Below are 20,460 nucleotides of genomic sequence, written 5' to 3' on the forward strand. Positions count from 1 at the left end.
TTCATTAACTGTAGATGTTGGGTGTACTGTATTACAAATCATTATTCTATCAATATAGGTGAGGAGGAACCTCACATGCTTCATTCAGAATGAAAAGTAAACAAATAATGTTTAAATGCTTGTTTGCATGTTTAAATGTTTGGGTATACGCAACACTAGCTTTCATATTGAACATATTTCAAACAAAGTGAATTTTGGTTTGGGAGGTTTGTTTGGTTTGAGGCATTGTTTTACATTTAATGTTAGGAATAAAAACTAATTGCTTAACTTATTTTGCCCATTATTGATTATGCTGATATTGTTTGTCAGGTCGCGTCAAAAACTGTTTCACAGTCCCTTAATGTGTTTTATAATAAACTATGTATGTTGATTTAAGGTTGTTCTTTTTTTAATCATCATTGTTTATTGATGAGTAAAAAATAATGGTGGCTTTCTTTAGATCATAGCAATTTTATTTAAGTTTCAGTTTATTTTTAAATGTATTCATTTTAATTTTCCTCATTGTTTGAAACAATATTTTGTTCCACAGTCAGCCAACTATACATTATGAAGTTCAAAGCATTTTTTTTTTCATAGTCCCCTCTGTCACTAAAGAAATAGGAAAGAAAGCCTTTAAGTTACTTGCCCCATCTAATTGGAATAGTTTACCTGTTAATATTTGTTTGTTGTCTTTGCTCCATATTTTAAAAAAAAATATTGTGTTTAATTATTTAAAAACAGATGGTCAATGTTTTCAATAATGTGTTGTCACGCTGTATTTTTATTTTTTTCATTTTTTTTATTATGAAATAATTAGAACATTGTTGTGTTGAGATTAAGGTTGTCTCTGTTAAGTGGTATTGTGTTCTATATTGTCTTTTGTCTTTTGTTTTTTTCTTTTCTTATTTTGTTCCCGTCTTTTATGTCTAGTGTGTTATTATGATTGCCTTGTTGTATTTTTTGTGTGTGGGACCCCCTCGTAAGCGAGTTGTGGATCTCAAGGGGCTTATCCCATGACAATAAAATTTTCAACAACAAATGCAATACTGATATATTCTTCTTCGTCTTAGTCCCTTTTAATTATCCCTAAAATTAGAATAAAATGCATAAATAGATGAGAATTTTAGTTAGTAGAGCCTACCTAAAGACCTAAGAGCAGTTGAGAGTTATGATAATTTTTAATAGCTAATTTAAGACACATTTTTTAGCCTAGCTTGCAACTAAACTGTTACGTTTTAGTAAATTGACATTTTTGTTTTTTTAATTGACCTTTTCTAGCATATTTATTGATCTTAACTTGATATTTCATTTACTGCTTTTACTGTTTCAATAATTTTATTTTATATTATTTAGAATTTAATGTCTCACTCATATGTGTGCATGTATGCATTTGTTTTGTTTTGTTCCTGTTTTATCATTTACATCACCTTATGCTGAATTTCTCATGCATGAAAAGTGCAATATAAATAAAGTTTGTTTGCTTGCTTGCTTGCTTGCTTGCTTGCTTGATTGATTGATTGATTGATTGATTGATTGATTGATTGATTGATTGATTGATTGATTGATTGATTGATTCGGATAATACTGTTCAAATACATGAGCGAGACACAAAGTGAGGCATTGTAGCAGCCAGGTTTAGGCTGCATGACATATGCTTGTTAAATAAATATGAATGTGCTCTTCATTTCTTTTTGCATTATTAAATGGATTACTAAAAAAGGTTTGCAAAATTGTATTGATGTCAGTACACACGGATGAACAGTATCATAATACATTATCTAACAACAGGGGTCACCAACAGAGTGCTTGCAGACACCAGGTCACCGCGAGAACCAGACAAGTCCATGATAGGTTATTTTCTATGAATGTTGTTACAGCAAATTTGTTTATTTCAGAAGTGTGTATCTAAAAGGTAGCCTTTACATTTATCAACACAGAAGAAATAGCTAGCTCTAAGTATCTAAACAGTTGGTGACCCCTGCACTCCCAAATAACACCAAGCTGTAATATTTTATTTTGTTTTGTAACATGGAATCTATGTTGTCAATGTAAACACACATTAACACATAATGAGAATTGCACTCTTGATAACCCCAGGACCAAAACCTGACCTTTATCACTGTGTTTGTGCGTTGCATGTGTTTAGTGCATTAAAGGCACCTGTAATCCATCTGATTGTGATGCATAGAAGCAACAGTAGTGCAGAGTGCATACTGTACAGTTGTGGCCTATCACACAGAGACCTAGCTAGTTGTGAAATCAAGTGTGTAGCTCGAGTCCAATCATTCTAAACTTTTGCTCTTAATGAAAGCCAAACATGGAAGACATTACAGCTAACATTAACTAATCAATGCAATTCAAAACAAGTTGAAAATAACTTGCAAATAATTGTATTATTTTTAAGTATGTTGAAGAAAAAACACTATAAAACTCAAATATCCCGAGGAAAAATGCCATTCAAAATATGTGGTAGTACAACCAGTGTTCAAGAAATGCACACTGTGAAGTACAGTGAAATGTAGTCTAATGTACAATGTTGTTTACATTTGTGATCCTCTAGCAGTGCCGGAAATAAAAAATTGCAGTAGGGCTGGACGATTAATAGAAATTTTATCGTGATTAAGATTTTGGCTTCTCTTGATCTTTAAAACTTAATAATCGAATAAAAACAATTAATGTGCAGAAAATCTCACAAACTCATGCTCTGTTGTAGCACATGCACACTGCACAGACTCCGTTTATTAAACTCAGCACACATGAGACCGACGTAACATAACAGTCACCTTTTTAGCATGCCATTCCTGCGGGCCACTTTCCAGGCTTGACCAATCAACACACACTTATTCCAACTGTTACATCAGTGCAAGAGTTGGATTCAGCATAAATCGGTGCGTCGCCTGAAGAGTAAGGATGACGTAATAGAAAGAACAGTGTTGTATTAACGTTTCAGAAGCTACATTAGTGCAGCAACAGAGCTAACCCTATTTCATCACATCGAAATAGTGACATAGTCAAAAGAGGGTCACGTCTATACATGTATATGTTTTTGTATCGCACGATACATATGCTTATATCACAATAGCATCGTATTCGAACAAGAATTTTTTTTGTATAAATGTATTAAATTGATATGGAACACAGTTGAGGTTAGCATTTTGTTGTGGCCCTCGACAATCTTTAGTTTCTCATGTGGTCCTTTTAGAAAATTAATTGCACACCCCTGGGTTACATGCTCTCTCTCACCTCATTCTCTTTTATGCTGCACTCTCCCCTATTGTATGTGCTCTACAGCCTCTATCGTGTCCTCCAAGGCCTCTGCATTAAGAGACATAAGCCTGCTGGTGGGGGTTATTCCCTCTAATTCTAGCCCACAGTGGGGTGCCCATTAGGGGGCTTGATTCTTGGTTTTGATGTCAAAACCTTGAGGTTGTTTCCTAGAGCCAAGCTCACTTCAAACAAGACGCCTGGGTTTTCTGGAGGACAAGTCAGCGTGTGGCACCTTAGAACAACACCAGACTAGAGGGTTGAAGTGAAGAACTTCAGAGTGGCGCAGTTGCTATTCATAGAAAAACACATGTGCAGTCCTAGAAATGTCTGTGCAGGTTGAAATAATTAGCTGTCTTACAGTGAATTCCAATACTTTTTCAAAACCTTATTACATCTCTCTAATCACTCTTCACTATACATGTATAGCATGGGAATACTGATGGTTCCCTGAGTGCACATATATAACTACTGTAAGTGCTTCACTGACTATATTGCTGTTTGTGCATTTTGTGAAGACATTCTGACCAATTTTGGTGTACATCTTTTTTCCTTTCGTGAACATAAATTTGTACATTTTATATAATTGCGACATGAAGCTTTCAATATACAACATGAAATTCTGGGGATGGATTGTGGTTCTTTAAAATTAAAAATAAGACGTGTATTTGACTCAACATTTACAGCAAACTGAACCCTTTTATGAGCTCACACTAGTCTAGCATTCTGATTAGTGATCTTATCTATGCTTCACATTCTTTACCTTTTACTGTTTTTGGTCTGCTCTTTGTGCGACCCAGACACTCAAGGAGGCCCGTACCACTGGTCATAAAGAAAACATGGAGTGGATTTTTTGTAATAAGGACCCTCTCAATATGATTAAGTCGAACGTATTGAACAGAACTGGACTAGCCACCTGACATATGGGCAGATGCACGGTGGGCCGGGTTTTTTTTGGGTTGATGCAGTGCTTTTTAATGATTATTTTCCTACGTTTTACCCCAAGAGACTGCCCCACAATTCAGAGAGACTAGTCCAGTAATCCAGTTCTAATATAGATCGCAAACTGAAACATCATCAGTAAACATCAGTGGCAGAACTACGTTGGGCAGGAGTCGGGCTGGGCCAGCACTGCAAAAACTAAAGTCTTAAGTAAGATATAATTTCTTAATTTTTACCTAAATTTGCTTATTTTGATTTTATTTTGACTTGAAATTAAATTGTCAGGCAAGATCATTGTGCCTATTTTAAGATACTTATTATTTAATTATCTTATTTGATCAAGCAGTCTTGGCATTGAGTGTTAACAGCCAGTTTTAAGTGCTGTGAAGATTAAAATAAGTATTTCCCACATTTTAAGATGACAACTAACAAACATCAAAGGCCCTGAACTGGCGTTTCATGAGTTTTCTTATTTTAAGATTTTGCATAATCAAGTAATAATATAAATGGAAAAAAAAAATACAAGTATGAAAACAGACGCGTGCAATAAGGTTCATTCGTTATATTTACTAAGTTAATTTTTCCTTTCATTACCAGCTCTGTGGTTTAGTGGTAGAGTGCCTACCCTCAGACTAGAAGGTTGTGGGTTCAGTTCCTGGCTCAGTAATCACAAAGAAAATGGGACCTGCTGCCTCCCTGCTTGACACTCAGGCTAAGTTATCCAAGCTTAAAAAAAATACTCATGTAATTTAAGAAAATACTTGAAACAAGTCAACATTACTTGTTTTGAGTCTGAGAATACTATTTTCAAGACCGTAGTGGTTGATATGGGCCTAGTATTATTTTCTTATTTTTCAAAATCTTACAGGTAAATTTAAGCAAATTTTTCTTGTTCTGTTGGCAGATAATTTTGCTTATTTGAAGTAATCATTTTCTTATTTTACTATATTTTTTTCTTAAAATTTCTACAGTCCTTTTTGCTGTGAGACCGGGCTAATGCGCCCAAGTCAAAATACCAGGGCCAATTTTTTTGTGCCAGTCCAGCCCTAGTAAAACAACACATGGCAAGTGCTGTGCTGAAGAAAAGGGGAAACCCACTGATGTATGAGCATATTTTAGAGAATAGCAATGCATTTAATTTATTTTTAATTATTTTGTAGCCACTTAATATTGAACTTTTTGGTAGTTCTTTGAAAATAAATAAAAAATAAATGAATAAATAAATAAATACACATTAAAATAAATAAATAAAATACAACCAAATAATTCGGGGAGGCTTAAAAACATTTCAGGGAGGCTTTAGCGCCCCTAAAATAGGCCTAATGACGCCATTGGTTTGGTCATGTAATGTTTGCAAACTGAGCTGTGATTGGTCGTTACCTGAGCCCGAAGTAACCGTGATTACATTTTCAGTCTACAACAAGCAGGAAAATGGCCACTCCCTGAAATTGATAAAAATGGGTGGATTTTGCTGCTTAATGCAGATTCCAAAAAACTCAATATTAATCATAATATTGTGCTTAGACTAATGGGGCTGAATAGAACATATTTTGTAAAGATTCTTTTAAATTGACTTCCCCTTTTAGTATTGTCATGTGTTTAGGGATAATCAAATAATCCACAACCTAAGAGCTTCTATTTCATCCACTACTGTTTCCTTGACCCACTCATAGGTGATGTGTATCTAGAGTGTCATGGTTTATACTCCATTTCATCACTGCAACTAAGGAAGTGATCTTATTCCATGCAAGACAATATGCATTATTCATGAACTTAAATGATTAATGAATCTCAAGCTGCTGTATTAACCGCAAAGCAGTCATATTTGTTTAGCAATGAAATACTATGGTATTGATAGACTAGTGTTACAATTTACAGGAGGGAAAAAAAAGAAAAAAGAACCATGAAGTTTTCACATTGGAAGCGCATCTCAAGAGTCCACTAATGGACCTGAACTGTATGAGTATATGAATGTCATTTCAGTTCTAATTTACATTAAATCTATAATTCATCTGTGTGTAATGAACTCCTTTGCGCTCAATTTTAAATAACCACACAAAGTGGACTGCATGCATCACATTACAGTCACCCCCCACCCCCCACCCCCCCACCATTCACTTTTAGCTAGTGTGTTAACTCTTCTTTGTCTTATCAAGCGCACATACACACACATGCGCGCACACACGCTCTCTCTTGACAAATTCATGAGGGACTCTGCAATCAATCACTGCACAGTTGCAACAATATTGAATGCTTCGCAGACTTGATCCTCTCTTGACCATCCAGGGAAATGAAAGGCAAACATGCTGCTTTTGTAAATTTGCTTCGAGGTGTAATCAAGTCTGACAAACACAAGTTTAAATAGATTTACATTGCAAATCAAATGAGGCTGAAAGTCCATAGGAGGTCTAGCAACAATGATGCAGACAGGATGGTAGAGTTAGTCATGTGCAAAGACCATGAGAAACGTGATTTATACTTCTCTATCTACAACTAATATCTTGAAATTCTGATGTACGAGAAGGGAGCAGGCAAAATCAAATAGGAGAGGTAGAGACTGAGAAAGAGGCCAGCAGAAGCAGAGGAATGGAGTTTCACATTGCTAAATAAATGAGAAGAATAGGCAGGACAAAGTGGAGCCAACATTATTAGCTCCTCTGAATGATGCTGTACAGCGGCAGGATTTCAGACACATTTTCACAATGGTGAGAAGGTCTTATTTTCATAACATTTTGGAGACCCTGTGAAAAGGAGCTGCTTTATTTGTTAGCTCTGGCCTTTGCACATTTCAGTGAATCTTGTTTGCACATGCTAATCCTGCTCTCTAAACAAGCCACCAAATGGTAAAGAGAAACACTGAGAAATCTACTCATACTCAAGCAAGACTTGTACCTCCCCACCTCAGATGCGTAAAAATAGTTGTGAAGTGCCCATTTTTTGCAGTTATTTTTAAATCAAATGCTCACTTCAGTGAAGCGATTTTACCAAACCACTGAAATTAGCTACGATAAAGCCACACAAAAAAAGAATGCTGGATACTTCCATGTTGGCACAATATAGACCCTATTTCCACAAACAACAAACATAGGATAGACAAACCACCCCTTCTTCAACATTAAGAAAAAGATTAAAATTATGAATCAACTCAGCAATTTCTTGAAATTAAATGGGACTCGTCGACCAAATCAGGATTCAGACCTTATTACATTCTAGATTAGAAGGTCAGCTCTCAAAGTGCTACATCAGTGGTTGGAGGTACTGAACCGCACCAGTTTCCGTTGTGCATTCACCGAATGCTTCTTTATTGAAAAAAACAGAATGAAAATTACAAAGGTCCCAGAATTGAACCCTGTGGCACGCCTTATATTTCGTTACACATGCGAATTCATATTGCACATATTTCCCCGATCACTTTTATCACACAACGTACCATGACCCATCACAACAGCAACAAGTCAACTACAGAACGCACCAAATTCCCTGCAGCCAAGATACGCAAAGCAATGTAGCGTGGTCACCTGCAGCTAATTATGGCCAAGCAGGTGTGTGTCTTGACCTGCGCCAAACGCCTGAGACTGACTCACCAAACCCCTGGGGTTTGATTGAACCTAGGTTTAAAACCATTGTGCTAAATGATATAAAGTTGAACACTGACTTTGAAAAGCTTTCAAAATTTACTGGTGAACAAGTTGGAAACTTGGGTAGGACGCAATGGAACAGTCCTTTAGTTATTTGTAGTCCTATCAAATCAACCACTAAAACAGCCTTCTACCAACAAAAACATATCCAGAGCATGCTCCAAGCAGTTCATCTATGATTATATCTCCAGTAGATTTAACTATTGTAATGGTTTTCTGACTGGGATCCCTTAAAAGACCATTAAACAGCTGCAGCTCATTCAGAACGCTGCAGCTCTCGTTCTGACCACAACAAAGAGATTAGAGCATATTGCTCTAGTTCTAAAGTCAGCTAGGGGCATATTATCTTGTTTGTGCTGCATTCAAATCATTGTGTGCCTTTCTTGAGCACTTTTAAGTTGCAGCAATTATCCCATCTAGGCTTGTGACACACCCACTATGCGTCACCTGGACAGTCGTGTGCAATCAGCAAAGAGGTGTCAAGTATGAGGGTGGCGCTAATTTCTGAGTCTTGTGAATTCCACACCGATCCATTTGGAAAATGTCAGACTTTAAATGTGAATCAACTTATGTCGTGGATCCAGAAGTTATAGTGATCTTCACAAGTGACATGTGCGCGGCTCATCTACAGGCTACGTTGAAAGAGCGTGATTTTCAGCATTAACTTTAAGCAATTCAATCAGAGAACCTTGTTCATAACTGATTGCGTAGGAGATGGTGCAAATTGAGAGTTGAAAATGTAATCAAGCAACGCAATTTGCATCAAATACATTAAAAAAATAATCTATAAATCACAGCTCATTAATACGATGGCTGTATTGTTTGTGACTTTTGACTGTATTGTTTCAACTCCAAGCCCCATCAGCATGTGGAAATGCTCTTCACATGTTCAGAAAAAAGTTGTTCACCATTTAACTCTTTGACTGCCAAAAACGTTAAATAACGTTTAGTAAAATCCTATGGAGGGGTGCCAAAGACGTTACAAGACGTTTTTTTTCCAAAACAGAGGTGAAATTAACCATTTTCTATTGTTGATTACTGAAAAACGGAATAAGGTAGAAACAAAGTTTTTTTTCTGATGAAAGATGAGAGTCCAATCTTCATCTATCATTTGGTAGTATGTGTGTTTCCATAGTCCAAACACATCATTTTCTGTGGACCTTGAAAGATCAGTCAAAATGCTTAAATCGGCTGGCACCCACGGCATCCCTTTTCTGAAAACGTCTGGCAGTCAAAGAGTTAATATGATTGTCATTATAGGGACACATACACAGCCGCAGGGCAGTCAGTGAGCGTATATGGGCCAGGTGTGCCCCCACCCCACTCTGTACGCACGTCAGCACGAATCAGCCAACTCGGCCGGTGACACTCATCACCCATCATCAGTGAAATGGCTCAAAACGTGCAATATGATGTTTCACCTTCTAAAGGCACTAGACCTTAGTACAGCCTCCGAAGCACGGCAGACAGAAGATGCTTAAGACTCTGACCAAATATGGGCAATGTGAAATTTGTCAAAGAACAACCTCATTTCAAGGTCGCTCCACCCATAGTGTGTACATTTCATGAAGGTGCTTAAATGACACACTTAAGTCGATGGTAGAAACTGCACAGCCAAAATAGTGTGCAGCAGCGCACCATTTCTGACTAAAACACACAGGAGAATATACACCCTAAAGAATAAACGTTAATGTCCTGGCACTAGTCTATAAATGACACAATGCATTAAAGAAATGTTATTGGAATATAAACCCATAGGGCTCTGAGGCCTGCAGACTCTGGTCAAAAAGTGGAGTCCGAAGTTCAAAGCAAACAGGGTGAAGCATCATTTAGCTGTTATGCTGAACACAAATTGAATAAACTGCCAACATTTTTTTCCCTCATGCTTACATTTAACCTTGCCAGCAAGGTGAAGTCTTGCGGTATTTGTGAGTTCACAAACTCCGGAGAATACATCTTCTACCACTTCCGCTGATACGTTTGCAGCCGACCTTTTTTAGGTAGGACGAAACCAATAAGCGCCGTTGGCGGGGGGAAACAAACAAACCTAACATACGAATGGATGCCGCAATTAATTATGTTCTCGCACAATTACTCACTGTTTCCTTGTTGAATGTGAACAGCGAGAGGAGTTTCGTGCATTTTTATCAGGTAAAAATGTTCGTGCGGTTCGTTTTACAGTATCTTTTGGCATCAAAAGAAAGGTGTGATTGTGTCCAATTTCCAGCAAATAGTTTCAAAATATATGGTGAGAATTTACTATAATGCAGGATTTCAATGCCACGTGATTGCTCATGCACAATGTGTACATTTAGCTCAATCCATTTTGCAGTGAAAGTGGTGCTGCAGCATTGCTTGGATAAACTAATAGTTGCAGATTTATATATTTAAAGAAAATGTATTGATATCACTTATATACATTCAAATTATATACATTTGATGCACCTATTTCCAACCTAAGACAGTCGGAAAGGGAAAATGTCTTGACAATTTCTTTAGGGTATCAATTGTATTTATTACAACCTATCATGTTTGCAATTTCCTGGGCAAAATTAGCTTCTTTTTGTAGGGTCAAATGTTGCAATGCTGAAAAGAAAAATGATGCTTATGCAAGGAGAGAAAATTATAAGAATTGAAGGATGCCATTGCTAAGTGAAGCATGAAGTGATGGTCTTTTAATTGATGAATACAAGCTAGATACCAATGGGCCTCAGCCCTCCCATCATGTTCTTGCACTTTCATAGTTGATCAAGCCTGAAATCTCTTGCTGATAATGCTAAGTTTACCAGCCGCATGCAAGTCAAGACCTGACACCACACCACTTGCATCCCTGAACACATGAAAATAAATGTGCTTCCAGTAATGGAAATTGGAAACATACAACATACAGAGTATCGCCTATAAAATGTTTACATCTTCTAAAATAACAAGATGACACCCTGCTCACAGTCGTCACGTGAGCATGACATTATGAGCAAATACATAACTCTCAAGTGTAAGAAGGAAAGCAGCAAAGACTATCAAGCACTGTTTGCGATCATGACAATCAATAGTTACTAAGATGATCACAAGGTGACAAATAAGGATGAGTTTAACATTTGATTAGTCAATTTAATGATCGATGGAATTTTCGACTTTTGTGTCTAGGATGCGTACGCTTAGTGCTTGCGTGAGTTTTTGGTTGTTACGCATTTTTTTTGTCTTACTTATTATTATTTAAAAAAAAAAAAGGGGAATAATCCCCCATATAGTTGTGGTTCACTACTCATAAATGTGCCAAATTCAATGCCTGTGACATAATACGTAGGTGGGGGGTGCACAGCATCGTGTGAAGCGTGCTCGTCATGTGACACCTGGAAATGTCTCGTGCCTTTATGGGAATATTTAGCCAGCTAATGAGCATTAATCTGTCAAGCAATCAGTATACGTATAAAGCCCATCTAGACAGTGTATCAACGTCTTTTTTGTCACTTTGCTGTTGGCTTCTGACGCCGTCCTAGCACGAATGGAGTTTGCAAACTTGTAGACAAGCCCTCTCAGGTTAGCTTAGCACTAGCTAGCTGGTAAGCCAGAACACGGATGGATTTAAAACTTTACCAATATGTTTTCAAAAAAGTAAATATGAGTAGTGTAAAGCGCTTTGGGGATACGGTGTAGATAAAGTGCTATATAAGTGCAGTCCATTTATCATTTTCTCTTTTGAGTCTATGGCAAAATATTATTTTTTATTTGCTGCACTTTGACATGTTTTTTCAGCAAAAGTACAATTAGTAGCCCGGCTTGAATGTTAAACAAACAGCGAATGCGGCTTCTTTTTTTTTTTCCTACAGCAAATGCGGCTTTTGGATGTGAGTCCGAGCTCTAATGAGCATGTTGACGTGTTTGTATTTCTCAACAAGTTAAGTTGTAGGCACTTTAATTAGTTTTATGTGTCATGTACATTTAATTTGGAGAGGTTTAGTTTGGCTTCAGCTCAAGTTCAGCTGTCTTCTCATATACTGTTTTGCCACAGTTTTTTTTTATGTCTAATGGGGCTTTTTTTTGTGACATCAATGTTTCTTGAAATTAAGCTTCATAAGCATAAATAACGATAAGCAATAAATCAATTAATTGCATGATAATAAAAAATGAGTGTGATTAAGTTTGCTGGGCACGATAATTCTCAGCAATGTACATGTGTGTTTGTTTATATACGTCATCAACATTCGCGCAGGTCCATTTTTTCTCTGTCAGTCACTGGGTAAAACGGCTTTTTTTCTTTCTATTATTCACTCACTCATGCACACACACACAAACATGGTCTCCCGGGCAGGGAAGCGAACCCACTCCACCACCCGGAGCCCGTAAAGCGGCTTTTAAAACCAGTTTAAACATTTTGGTTTGCATGTGTCCCATCGGGTCTTCATAAGCACACGCAATTCTCTTTCTCATTTGTGAGCCGCGGCAGTAGCGCTGCTAATAGCATGCATCTTTATTGCTGTCGTTGGTATGCATGTTTTTCATTAAATGCATGAAGAAGACACGTGTGTTCTTGAATTTCAGAAACAAGGTTTTGTAACAAGAAAAAGAAAAGCAAGAACACGCTCACATTCTGCAATGGACTCTAGGTGCGTTCAGTGACCACGTAGACAATAGGAAATCTCAGCATACACAGAAAAAGCTCAAACGACTGATGAATGTTAATGTGTTTTGAGTTTTCTTCAACATGTTTGAAGTTTAAGGTTATGGTTAGGAACAAGGAACAACAACGAATAATACAACCACTGTGAAGTGTCTTTGAGTGTCCAAAAAAGCGCTATATGAATACAATGCATTATTATTGTTATTATTATTAACATGGTGTGGGAAACACTGCATACTATTTCCAACTAGAAAGCCAAGTTCGCTATGTGATACCCACTTTGAAATTCTCACTGGCTTTAAACCATCTGCTGAAAAAAATTGATGAGATTATGCAACGACACATATGCATCGTGCCACTTTCTCTTGCTGTGCCACAAAGGACTGCGACCACAAATACACCGACGACGCACACAGAGCAAGAAACACCCCCCCAAAACCACTTAATCAATATTCCTGACAAGGCAAAGCCTTATTCAACACAACTGATATTCCTCCTCTCTCGCAAGATAAATACATGTCACTGTCCTCCTCGCAGGCCTAAAAGGCTGTTCACACTAACCCGTTTTGCAAATAAAGCTTTACATCAAGACTGACAAGCGCCTAAGCTCTCTGCATCAGCCACTGCTCGCTAAAAATCCTCTTTCAATAATGCATTTGGCTGCTAAAACCTCCACTTCTCAAAGATAAGCAAAGTGGTGGCATTACAGAAGCAGAATTAATTGATAAATCAATGCCAGAAATTGGATTCAGTTGTTAGCAAGTAAGACAGTACTTCCTGCATAGCTCCTTAATTAAGTCGTTGATTATGGAGAAATAAGTGAGCTGAAGAGGAGTTGCTGAAGAGATCTACTATGAGTATTAAGCAGCAAAAAGAGATTAATTTCTGAATACTCAGGGGAATAGTCTTCCATCATTGCTTTACATCGCGAGTGTTGCCATCTGAAAAATGGAAAAAATATGATCCAGAAGAAGGATTTTCCTCATGTCCCTAATCTGAAAAGCCTTACTGCTCTCTGTAGATTCTTATCCCTGAACTCTATAGCTTTTACCATGACAGACTGTTAGATGGACAGACAGAATGCAGCAGCCTTGAAGAGGAAAATGCCTCCGAACAAAGAGTGGAGCTCGGTTCCAGTGGCTGGAAGACACATTCAAGTGCTTGTTCTTGTAGGTGATAAAGCAGAAACATGTATCAAGGATAAGTTTGTTCATGAAATGTTTTACTTTATAAGCAACCTTATTGTAACTTTAACCAATAAAAGTGTATCCAATTTACCTGTCTAGTTCCATCACAAACCAATACCAATCTATCCAATATCCAAATTTAGCTCCCAAAATGTTCACATTTCTCATTTTGCTGATTGTCAAATGAACCTTTGTGCTAACTAGGAACGTTTAACAGAACAAACCCACAATTTTTTTTTCTGCGCACAACATGGAATAACACCCAGCGCCTGCTGTAAAATGTGCAATTTCAGACGCTTAGGCTCGCGTTAGATGAAAAATGATTGTGCAATCCATCTACGATTTTCTCAGAGTACATTCTGGTTACTTTATTTGCTCAAATGACTTTTCTTTGTGCACTTTGCCTTGGCATTTGGGCTGGCAATCAACAGAGAGCTTCTCCCTGTGCAGTTGGAAGTCAATTTGAGCAATGTTTCATATACTTGAAAAAACATCTCAGTTCACGATGGATCAAGACTCAAACTGAAATTAAGCTCAACAACAAAAAACAAACAATTCGAGAAATTAATGAACCTGATTGTACTTTATGTTTGTATACGAGGCCTCCAACAGAGAAACATTAGGCACCATTTTGGTGCTATTCATCTTTTCCATGAGTTAATAATTCATGATAATCAAAGCCATGAATATTACTGGCGTTATACACATGAGGCTATTTACCACGCAGCAGTGAATAAATGAACTCGTTTAAAGGAGGCAATGTACAATCTACAATCACTGTTTAATGTTGCAAGTAAGCAACAAGCAAGTAGTTTGCCCAAGTAAATCACTTCATAATCATGTAACAAAGTCACACATAAATTAGTCATGTTGTTAATAAATTATGTACTGCATTGCAAAATTTGATCTTTAATTGTTCTTTAATTGTTTTGTTTTTTTAAAAATGGTCAACATTCTTTCAGTTCAATTTGAAATTGACTTTCTTTTTCAAGGTTAATTTTTAAACAAGCAAGATTTAAAGTGCAAGTTTGTTTTGAACTGAAGCCTTCCTTCCTCGATAATTTGTATTAAAACTGAAGGTGAATTCCTGGTCTCTCTGTCAAGGCTCTTTGGAACACACTCAATTTTGTCCTTTGTATCAACAAGACAAATATAATGGATTTTGACTTAATTGTTTTGACAACAATGCCAAGATTTGCAGGCCGGGGTGAAGGACAATTTACGTGGCAATAAATCTGTGAAGAAACAAGCATTGATTTTCTTTCTTCTAAAATTGTCCACTGACTTGATTAATAAAAATTTCACAGTGAGGAATGCGTCCCTGCAGGTGGACATTGGCTTTCTTTGTGTGTGTGCGTGTGTTGGGGGATGATAGCGTAGCAGTGTTAGCGTGAATTTCTGCCAAACACAAATGTATTACTGCTTCTACACTCCAAAACAAAAGACTACGCCTTGAATAACCCAATCTTTGCATTATGTTCAGGGAGCAATTAAATGGAAAAACTCACAATATGTCACAATCCACAAGAGACAAATTAAGCACTCAGAAATGACCGCAGCCTCGTTCTGACAGCTTTTCCGTCTCAGCCCTCGAGCTAGCCACGCTCCTTTAGCGTTCCTCTTCACATGCTAAAGGACGCACACACCACAGTCCTCTTGACAAATTAATCTCATATTTTAAAGAAAGGTGGAGTGGCTTGACCAGTAAGCCTCTTGAGGCTCTGATCTTCCAGTCTTTAGACCAGAGAAGCAGGCTGTCCAAGGTACAGCAGTGTGAAGGAAGTTGCAATTGCATTTTCTCAACACAATTCGCATATAACGCTTTGCCTTTTGTTAAAGCACATATAGTTCCTGACTTTTGCCCACAGCCCAATGGAGGAACACAGGAGGGAATAAAGAGCTGGAGATGTCAGTTGAGACAAAGCCAAATACTTAAAAGAAGATTGCCTCCGGCATACATGCTACAACTCAGCCCGAGCGTGTGTGTGTGTGTGTGTGTGTGTGTGTGTGTATATGTGTATGCGTCTGATCGCGCATGAGTGTGAATTTGTCTGCAACAACATTAAGTGACGATGAATTTTGTTTTGATACTTTTTTTTTGGTTTTGTCTTTTACTTCTACTTTTAGTTTCAGCATAAAAATAACCTTGTTGTATTGTCATGCTTTACTGTATGAAAGAGCATGGTCCAAAAATACAGATGCAAGCACAAGTAAGTTCACATATAGTGTAAATCCAATAACATACATTTCTCAATATAATATAATGATTTTAAAATATTGTCAAAAAATTTGTGCTGTCAAAATTAAAGCCTTAACTAATGATTTAATCACAAAAAATTATCGCATTAATCATGTATTAATGCAGAATAATGACACTATTAATTTTGACCACAGAGGATCCTTTAGCTGACAGTGGATGTTTACGTTAAAGGTGGCACAGGCTGTGTTTGAGCAATAAACATAACTACATGTTATGCACATTAAAATAAAGCATTAAATAAATGATTGTATATGACATTCAGAATATTTGTTCATGTCAAAATACTAGGGCCATTTTTTTTTCTCCATTTTTAATTATGCAAGTAATTAACTGATTAGAAAAAGAGGAGGATGAGCGTGTGCAGTGCATCAAAAAATGTTGAGATTTCCCCATAACATTAAATGTTGAAAGAATTAACACATAACAGGTGCTCTTCAAATTTTGCTGGCAAAAAAATGTTAATAAAAAAGCCTTTTCAATTAAGAGATTAATCGTGATTAATCCAAATTCTAAAAAATGATTAATCAGATTAAAAATTTAATCATTTTACAGCTCTACAAAAAAAATTGAATCATGGGCAGAATGCAATGTAATGTTTTGCTGTATCGTACGCACAGAAACAGAGAACAGTACTACTTGACAACACTTCACGATTAATTATATTTTATAAATTGCATGGGGATTTAAACTGATGCCAAGTTGGAAGAAATTTCAACTTTTAGGTGAACCCACCAAAACATTTTTAAAGGGTGCCATTTTTGGGTTGTCTTAGAATTCTTATTGATGACAGAGCAACAATACATTTCACTTTTCACAATGTTTTAAGTTGTATGATGTTAAAGTGTGTGCTTATGCATCAAAGTCTAATGACTAATCTTGTCATGTCATTTCTGGCAAGGATTCTGTTACTTTAAAATGATCACCAGAGTGACAAACATTTTAGCTTTCCGAGCAATTACATTCTTATCATATATGACGGACATGCTGAGAGAGAAGTGGGTGGTAAGATGTCACACTGGGCTTCAAATTGCTTCTTAGTGCAGCGGTGAGTGTAGTGCTCTGAGCAGTACTATGTGTGTTATGTTATGAGCATCCCCTGTGCCTCTCACATTGTCCTCTCACTAATTCATGACCTCAAATTTATTAAGGAAAAGTCGTTTGGCAGCAACATTGTGGGGCAGAGAGAAACGTCTGAGCAATTCCACAGGAGAGGAGAGCATTATAGTGCCATGGGCAACAGCATTCCTGGAATGAAAATTTATTAATAATGCAGGGTTGGATAACAAAAAAGAACACCCCCCAGCACCCCCTTCCTGTTTGGTACAGTGCCGCGCTACACAAAGACAATGCAGTTTCACTCAGATCGCAGGCGCGGAAAGTACCCCAAACGTGATGACTTCTACTTGTACTCCACATGGGACAAAGAGATTGTTGACAGGTCAAACTTAAAAGTTGCACTGCAGTTGTCGCTCTACAATTACGATAGGACTCGTAACACATGGAAATGAGCTTGCATTCTTCTTCACATTTGCACAGCGCCATATGCGTGAGCCCTCTTGCAACAGGAGTGAAAATTAAAAAATGAGAGCGCAACAGCTGAACGAGATCATTAGTATCGCCGCACTGTTGGCCTCAAACGGCTGCCGAGGAGTCAACTGGCTCAAGTTATGATTGAAAGTCAAATGCCGACTGTTGGATGGATTGATTAGCCATGTTGGATAACTGACAGAAATGCCAATGCCTTATCGGTGGTATGGGCAGAGTGTGTAATTGGTCGTGTGACATTTAATTTCAAAGACCCGCCATAATGGGTGTGGCATTTAAGACATGCTCTTAATCACCGGTAATAAGGCCTAAACTAAAAAGCATCCATATGTAGATAACACACATTATGACTCTGTGGGTGTATATTTATTTATGTATGTGCGTGTGTGAGTGTGTGTGCGCGCACGTGTGAGTTCCAGGTTGTCTGTGGGAGTGTGTGAGAAAGGGTCTGCAGCTTGTATATGTGTGTATAGTCGCTAACCCCCATGCACAGATGCTCTGTTAATAAAAAAATAAAATAAAATAGAGCCAAGACAGACGGTCTTATTTCACTATCAATAAGGCCTGTGATGGAAAAAAAGAATAAAGCACTGTGCTCGACTCACCATGAACCGCTTCAGGTAGGACAGTGTCACACACATCGCATTTATATTTGACTGAGTGGAACAGACTGTAATATTATCTGAAATACAGTAATTTTACTATTTTCTGCCTGAATTGTAATGGTTGCTACAAGAATAATAATTTGTAATAAATTAAAGTTTCTGATTAATTACATTTGCATTTACAAATGAAAACTATTTAGTTGTTTTTAGTGCATTGTTGAATAAAACACGATTAACAAATCCACATTAAAGTTGTTTTTTTACTCGCCAATTATTAAGATATATATGTGCTCATTTATTTATATTTGCACAAACTGTCTTCAGTGGTTTACTGGAAGCAATTTTAGTGTGAAGAAAAGAGACGGTATAATTTAAATCTATCCGAGCATATCCATAGTGGTGCGAATTATGGCAGCTTCATAGTAATTATGATTTATCTAACTGTATTTTTGCTGCCCTTAATTATTCACCCTCATTCATTTTAAAGTCATCCAATGGGGAAAATAAATATGCAGCTCAATAATGAAATCTAGTGTGGGTTTGGCACAGCCTTCTCTATTCAGAATGTTACTATTTTACATGAGCCTTATAAAGATTAACTCTATTTTGCCTTCTGGACCTCCATCTAGCAATGTGTATGACCCTTTTGTCACAATATTACACTTCTGCATTGTATAAAATCGGTCAAATATGTGCTTTTTTCCCCAAGCTGGAACAGATAGGTCTCAGTCAGTGAGCTCAAAACCCTGTGGACCTCATGTGGCCCTGTTGGCATCATTAGGCTACCTTGGTGCTGATGCTGATGGAGTGGCTCCAACTCAAGGCTGCTTATGTGACACTTCGCAAGCAGGAAGCAGACCAATTGTCACCATTTGTGGCGTTTCTCTCAATAGCCGTGCTTCTTGTGTGTACAAAATATGCACCGAAAGCTGCTCGGAGCATTAGCACGCGCCCATGTAGCTGTCCGCTGTCCCCTCCACGTACTGCACACTAACAGCACGCAGACTACGAACAGCTGATGATCATTTCCTGTGAACTCACGTTGTCCCAGCAGCCGAGCCGCCTCCAGCCAAGCAACAGTGCTGACAACCGGTCACACGCCATGCGTGTGAGTCCATTAAAGGCCAGAACAGGACTCTTACCTTCCCGACGTGTAGCAGCCATTCCTTTTCGGTCCAAATCCACGCTTAAGATCCAAATGCGGAGCAATCCCCCAGCAGAATCGGAACCCCGTGACGTTGCGCCTCTGCGAAACGTGACCGAGACACCTCGGAGTCTGCCGGTGTGACTTGGATGTTGATGCTGCTGCCTCGGACGAGATCTCCGCAGAGAGGAAGGGAGTGTGTTGTTATGAAGTATACGAATGCCAGGCAGGGCAGCGCGGCGACAGGAGGGAGCCCGGCAAGCTGCGATTAGCTAGACTTGAACCCGACGAGACTCGCTGGTGTTGCTGATGCTGCCGAGGCTTCTTGCCGCTATAACAGCATCCGTGGATCATACCACCGCACCGCGAATAAGGGGGTGTGGCACCGACCGCTTTACTCTTTAGCATGATGCCATATTGTGTCCTATTACGCCCAGAAATAAAGCCCAGCGTTGCACTTATGGAGCACGGTGGCTTGTCACAGGGGTGATACCCTCAAATATGCTCTTTATATATTTTCTTGACACATTTTTGACCCATAAAAGGATACAAATTTCACTCGCCAACAAGTCTAATAATTAGCCCTATGGGGTAAATTAGTGTCAATTATAGAGAAATGGGCTCCCCTGTATCTGACAGAGCAAGACAGTACCTCATTAGTTAGCATATTTATGGCCATGCTGCAGCACAGCCACAATTTCCAGTGATCAAAAGTATTTTCCACATAGCAAAATGTCATCGAATTTGATATTATAGCAGTTTTTCAAAGTTAATAACTTGAACTTGACACAGCTGAGAGCCCCATAAGATGTGTTTTCCTTTGCTAAATTAAGTGCTTAATGACTTCGACCTATGTGCTCCATATGTGATGCTTCCATGTGGGTATTTAACGCTAAAGGTGGCTTCTACAAACGACTTGTGAATGGCAGGTGTCCTAATGATGCAGTTTATTATTTCCCCTAAGCCCAGCACGCAAGGGGCTACAAACAACCATTCTGACAGCTGCTTCCATCTATCTGTCTTTCAGCCTGTCTCACCATATCCCCAACACACCACAGCAGCATGCATCTTTTATCAAGATAGGTTCTGGCACTTTCCTGCAGTTTCATCACTGATTCTGAAAATTGAGGCTACATTCTGGTGCTATCTTGCAGAGCGCTAAATGGAGCACATGGGCCAGGTAAGAGCAAGTTCTGGTTGAAAAATACAGTAAAAGCTATTTTGTGCCACATTATATATGTGTCATCTGGGTATGGGTTGTCAATGTGGCTGTCG

General features: G+C 38.1%; 1 protein-coding gene across 3 annotated transcripts in view; it reads right to left on the reverse strand.

Annotated features, from left to right (window-relative positions):
• The window catches only part of tenm1 (teneurin transmembrane protein 1), a 254,249-nt gene extending 234,738 nt beyond the window's left edge, over positions 1–19,511 (reverse strand). For all 3 annotated transcript variants that reach the window (XM_077577571.1, XM_077577573.1, XM_077577570.1), the window contains exon 1: positions 19,184–19,511. The gene's annotated coding sequence lies outside the window, so the exon portion shown is untranslated. The remainder of the gene's footprint in view (positions 1–19,183) is intronic.
• Between the last annotated feature and the right edge of the window lie 949 nt (positions 19,512–20,460).

This window comes from Vanacampus margaritifer, chromosome 10 (assembly GCF_051991255.1).
Source record: "Vanacampus margaritifer isolate UIUO_Vmar chromosome 10, RoL_Vmar_1.0, whole genome shotgun sequence".
NCBI classification, from domain to species: Eukaryota; Metazoa; Chordata; class Actinopteri; order Syngnathiformes; family Syngnathidae; genus Vanacampus; species Vanacampus margaritifer.